The sequence below is a fragment of the Mobula birostris genome, chromosome 16 (genome assembly GCF_030028105.1).
Source record: "Mobula birostris isolate sMobBir1 chromosome 16, sMobBir1.hap1, whole genome shotgun sequence".
Taxonomy (NCBI): domain Eukaryota; kingdom Metazoa; phylum Chordata; class Chondrichthyes; order Myliobatiformes; family Myliobatidae; genus Mobula; species Mobula birostris.
In genome coordinates, this window is record NC_092385.1 from 38,253,701 (window position 1) to 38,259,700 (window position 6,000).

Sequence of the window (6,000 nt, forward strand, 5' to 3'; positions counted from 1 at the left end):
AAAATCTGCTAGATAGTACAATATAATACGTAGACATTAAGATAACTGGACAAATACTCCAGAGGGGAAACAATTTTATTATTTTATGATGTTTATACTTCATGTGGAAACATTTTTCAGTGAACTGTATATACTTAAATAAATTATGGTTAATATATTTCCATGGATTTAAGTTAAATGCATAAATATACGATTTGTTGAGGTTTGCTGCCTATTCACAGTGAAGGATTGTTTCATATAAATATTTAAGAAAATCTACATATGCAAATATCAAAATTGATGTTTAGGTTTTTATATTTATTTATTCCACTGTGTGTATTTTTACCAATTTTTAAACTTAGCTGGTGTCCAGTATCTCCAACTATAAAATGAACTGCGGTTGAATGTTCTCACTTTCAAAGTTCTTGCAAAGTCCTACTGTAGGTAGAAGTTTACCAAATCTGAAAATGTCCCAATGTGTTGGAAGCTACCATCAAAGCATATTGCATCTCAGCATTGAAGAAATTGGCTACAAACATGCCTAATTTATGAAATGTTCCACTATATTTTGTTGCAGTTCAAGTGCTGTTTATTCTTAACGCAACCATACTCTAGCAAAACATAGCAAATTCCACTTCCACACCACTGTTCCACATGAATCTGGATTCAATGTCCCTTAACGTTAATCTGAAAAAAAATCCACAGCGTATGTAACGAATGTCGAGCCCCAGCACCAAAACAGTAGTCTATATATATGTATAAATAGCAATATAATAGTCGATTATACATTCAGTAATTTGTACGCCTTCTATATGTTCATACAAATGGAGGCACATGGCAAATAAAAATTTTCTAAATAACGTGTATCTTTTGGAACTTGTTAAGAATGTAGTCCGAGGCAGGTGATCCATATGATTCAACTGTTACATTCTTCACGGTGAGATCTTAATGTAAAAACTTAAAAGCGCTTTTGGACAGTGGAGGTTTTGGGGTCCCATGTGATTGTTTTTTTTGAGGGGAAGGGAGAGGGTCAGATTTTCTCCTTTATCATTTAGTTTTACTATTGTGCAATTCCATGTGTACAGAAGCGAAAAGGCAAGCTCACCGCCTGGGCACACGGTTGAAAGGTTTCGGAGAAGCAGACCCTTGACAACGGCCCAGCAGAGGCTTTGTTTGATCTGCAAATGCTTCGTTGCTCTGGGTTGTCAAGGTTCGCTTCTTGCTGGCCTGTTTACTTTACTACGATTTTCTCAGACATTTGATAATCCAAGATGAAGGAGGACTGAATTCCACATTGTTATCTTTTCTCTAAACATTAAACAGACCCTTACTTTGAATGCCTCCCCAGCCCCCTCAAGAAATGCCCCAAGTAAATAACAAACGGATCGTGGGGAGGGTTGCGAATGGCCACCCCTGGGGATGAACAGCCTAATTAATATTATCACTAATAGTTATTTGGGTAAATATTCTAAACTTCATCAAGCGCGCTACCTTGTCCCTACCGTTGTTCTTCCCTTTAAACTCCGCGGGCAAACACAAACAACTCATTGTCCGCCCGGACAGCCGCCAAAACCCCGCAAGTCCGCGAAGTCGAGCGAACAACTTTCAGTCAGGAACTCGCGCGCGCCGCCCTACCATTAAAGAAGGGAACAAGAATGGAGTATTTTGTTTTTAAAATCTACTTTAATATACTGCAGACAGACATAATAACGACGAGTGTTTTAATGAAGCATTGTTTTATCCTCCAGTGTTTGTTGCTCCAATGACAGTGGACGTCCTGAGATGGAAAGCCGCATCTGACGTGCAGCCCCGTCTGACAGGCGAATGTGAAGGAGGGAGGGAGACACAAGGAGGTATACAAGATCTGACTAACCACCGGCGTGACCACAGCGGAGAGCCCTTGCACCACTGCTCGGCTACTTGCGTAGTATTTCGTCGACCAAAAAAAAGTTAACAAGCACTGAGTTAACTATAAAGTAAAGGGCTGGAAGCTGAGCTCCCGGGGACAGGCAACGCGATACGATGCCGGGCCCGGAACGAGCACTAAAGGGATACCGCGACCCCCACCAGCAATCACCCACCCACCCCACACTCTTCATCCAGCCAGTGGTTGAGGGGTGGGGTTGGGTGGGGGTCCGAACTCATCTCAAGCCCTGCCCCGCTCCGGCCGGTGTCCCTGTATCACACACCTCACCTCAAACAGAGTGGGGCGTTCATTAGGGAAAAGCTATCTGTCTTCCGAGGATGGTGAATGAGCGAGCGGGGGCGGAGAGGGCGCTGGCCGGGACTTTCGGTTTGAAACACTAGTATTGTTTCTGGAAGTGGGGGCTTGCGCTCACCCTCGCTGTCGGGGTGATTCCAGCCTTTCACCCAGTAACATTCCCAGCCAGCTAAAGCGTTAGGCCGTCCGATACACTGCAACGCATTACAACTCTCCAGCAGATAGCACTACTTTCTTAAAACAGCAGTAAGTTTAAACCGCCAGCGCTCTGGCTGCAGGCTGCTTACTTTAAGTACTGGAGCTCCCAGCGGCCAAAACTTGGAGAAAGTGAAGATGAAGTCAATTCGGGTCGCACTGAAGAGCTGAAGACACTAGCCATTACATTAACATGATGTCCCCTTCCCCCAAACACAATAAATAACTGACACACACACACACACACACACACACAAAAACTCAATGCAAAGCAGTATAGAATGCTCAAACTATGACTAAATAGAATTGTGCAAATGTTGGGATCCTCAATTGCTCATATTTTAATGACCTTCAATATAATTCGATGCTCTCGGTCTCATGTGATGCCCATCCAAACTCACACGGGTCTTTTCGAAAGTAGTGGATGAGAAAAATTGACAAATTTCAGGAGTTCCCCCTCCCCTCCCCATGCGGTTCCTACTGTGTGCCTATTCCCCCTACAGGAATGGTGTGATCCTGGAAAAAAGATTCCTCGTTCCACAGCCTGTCAGGTCTCCGGCGAACTGCCGATTCTGCTCCTGCTTCTTAGCAAACTCGCAAAAAGAAACCTCGCGCAACGCAACTCCTTGAAACTGGCCACACTCGCTTATAACCCCTTGTTAAACAAGCCAGAGAGTCCCACATTTCAACTGAGACACAAACCGCCGTCCCCCCGGCCAGCGCATTTTTCTTTTGCATGGCCAATGCAAATTAATTATGCCTGAATCGAAACTCACTTTCACAAACAACAACATTTTTTTTTGCAAACACCCTAAACTGCACGTGGGGCTTGAAGAAAATCAAAGTCAAGCCAAGCAGAAAGAGTTAATCTAAAAGCGAATGGGGAAAGGGAAGAAAAAAGAATTAAACTCAAACTTACCAGTTGGTACAGCTTTAGGTTGTTGGATAACCAGAAGATAATTTGACCCTGCAACACACATGCGATTGTGTACGAGAAAGCATGCAACAAGCACACAATAAATAACAATATATTACTCCGCTCTGGCACTACGTTGTAGAGCTGCCGCTTTCCAAACACAGAAAAATCTCCCTGGTACAACTAAGAAGCCGGATTGAACTCACACTTCATGGAATTCTTTCCTATCCTGCTGCGCGCGTTACCCCACTCTTCATTATTGAGTATTCTAGAGAACTTAATGAGTCTTGTGGGGGGGGGGAGAGAATACAAATCGCGGAGTTGGATGTTGTTATTTTTTGCTGCGAGCTGCCCCCTGACGTCATATCCACCTGCTGTGTAAACAACATGTATCAGGGCTTTAAGGGGGGAAAACTGGTCTCGGATTAGACCTTTGAGCGCATTTAGGGTGCACCGGTGCAATTTTGGCTTTAATGCCAAAATTATAAACAACCATAAAACCCGACGGTGTCATTCGGGCTGTGAAGAAGCGCGACCCAGTGAAAGTGATTGTGTAAAAAAGTGAAAGTGTATATGTGTGTGTGTTTCTTAACAGACAGCTGGGCCAAGGAAGCGACTCCGAGAGGCGGCAGCTCTCCGCTCGCTTCGGCTCCGCTCGGCACGGCTCGCCCGGTGCACTCTGGCCAATGAAGGCGGCTGGGTTCGGGAGGTGAAAGTTCAGCAGGAGGACAACCCTGTCAGGAAGTGGAAAGTGTCAATCTTTTGAGTGCCAAACCTACTCTTACCTACTTCACTGACTCTATATATAAAAAAACAAGGACGATCTGGAAGTGTCGAGCCACTAATGTGCCTTATTTTTCTGTCTCTCGTTCAGTAGCTGCGGCTCTGTTCAAGGGTTATTTATTATTTTACAAAGGAAAGAAATAACAAAAGTTCAGTTGGAAGGGGTAAGATGTACAGGGTAAAGTTTATAACTTGTAATTCATGTCTGTTTTAATGGCTTGTTTTGCACATCTAGTTGTATCATTTCAGTTCTTTGATGAATGGGAAAGATGCTCTTTGATATGATTGTCTGGGTATAATCAGCTCTGAACTCCACCATCGTGGTGTATGACACCAGCCTTCAAACCTTTAATCGCCTTTAAGACCTATCTTCTGATACATTCTTACTCTGCGTATTAAGGGAATTGATATATAACTCTCTGAAACAATCGAGCACACGAAACTGCGACAATTTTTTTCCTTGATAGTCTTATAATAAAAAACATTAATTACGAACCCGATGGGGCGATTTTTCTTTTCTTGAAAAATGCTTGCGAATCGGTTCAGTAGTCCAATTAACACTTCTAGAACGTAACATTAATCTGCAATTTCACTGAAATCTTTCTGAAACCTTGCGTGTCCTTGATCAAGGACTGAAATGCAGAGATATAAATTTATTTATAAATGACGCTTAATTTATTAAAGGGGGCATCGGTGGCCGTGCTGAAGATTGGCGGATTTCTTTCAAGTCTCCATTCTATTGAGAGATGGATTTGCGCAAACGGAGAGCTTGGAACGCCATCCCCTGGTTATAAAAGCATCGGGAAAAGTCGAGGAGAATATAATGTATAAAGGCAGTGTTATTTGTGTGAGATCCGTAGCAGAATTAAATGTTACAATTTTATAAATATTATGCTAAAGGCATCCTGGTAATAAATGAACAAAAAAAAAATCAAAAACTGACTTCAATTCATATTACATTAATTGTCATTTTTTGGTTTAATTGCAAATACGTAATGAACTATGTTACTAACATTAAGTTTACATGCTCAGAGAGGATAATACTCAACCCGTTTTACGATAAAAGTATTTTATAAAAGTATTAAAATTGAATTTCTGCGTAACGGTTGAAACTTTGGGTGGCGGAACTTCCTGCAGTTCTTTTCAGCCCGTCTAAATAGTGGTCTATTTCGCATCAAATAAATTGAAATGGGTCTTTATCAAAAGGCGGAAGCCGAAAATATCTGGGATATTTTTCTATCTCCGAACGAAAAACTGTAGTGGAAGGTAACAGAGTTCGTTTCGATTGCAGTTTTCTGAGTCCTCCCCGGGCACACTCACCATTGCACTGGCTCGCTTTACGGCTTACCTGAAGGAGCGCGCTGGCAGTTCTATGCGAATTGTGAAGACCTGCGGCTCTTTCGGAGAACAGCATGGACATTTAGCGATATTCAGCTCAGATTATTGAGTTTAGCAGGCTTCTGCTTTGTGAATTCAAAACTGCAAGAGCAAGTGAAAAGGTAGCGTACACATAAAAAAGGGGTATCAATGATCTCCAATGCAACCTAAATGTTGAACCTGATTGCAAACTTAAGCGAATTGTGGTTTCTCAATTCTTCGTATGCTCTTCTTCACATTATTTAAGAGTCAATTTCTTATTTAATAATCTCACTTCCAATTCATTTCATCGTTATTTTCTCAGAAATGCACAGTTAACACCGAGCTATGTCCTAAAATTCTCAATGTGAAATAAAAATAGAAACAATACAGGCTTTGTTTTTTTTTAAACTAAGTTTAATACCTTGTGGATAAATTCACGGTTATTATTACTACGCACTCATTCAAAACTAACTACCCTCTTGTTTAAGACTCTTTAACAAAAACGCTAAAAACTTGAAATGAAATCGGATAAATGAGCGTTCGCAAT

The 6,000-nt window shown here is 41.8% G+C and overlaps 1 protein-coding gene and 1 long non-coding RNA gene across 7 annotated transcripts in view; one reads left to right on the plus strand and one right to left on the minus strand.

Moving 5' to 3' along the window:
* foxp1b (forkhead box P1b) overlaps nt 1-3,575 on the minus strand; it is a 559,907-nt gene extending 556,332 nt beyond the window's left edge. For 5 of the 6 annotated variants that reach the window (XM_072280573.1, XM_072280566.1, XM_072280570.1 and 2 more), the window contains exon 1: nt 3,315-3,574. The gene's annotated coding sequence lies outside the window, so the exon portion shown is untranslated. Of the gene's footprint in view, nt 1-3,314 lie in introns of all 6 variants that reach the window. The other variant, XM_072280576.1, reaches the window with a different exon arrangement.
* LOC140211105 (uncharacterized) lies at nt 1,733-5,799 on the plus strand. Its single transcript, XR_011889390.1, has 3 exons — nt 1,733-1,832; nt 3,907-4,258; nt 4,779-5,799. It is a non-coding gene; the product is annotated as an uncharacterized lncRNA (long non-coding RNA).
* The last annotated feature ends 201 nt before the right edge of the window (nt 5,800-6,000 follow it).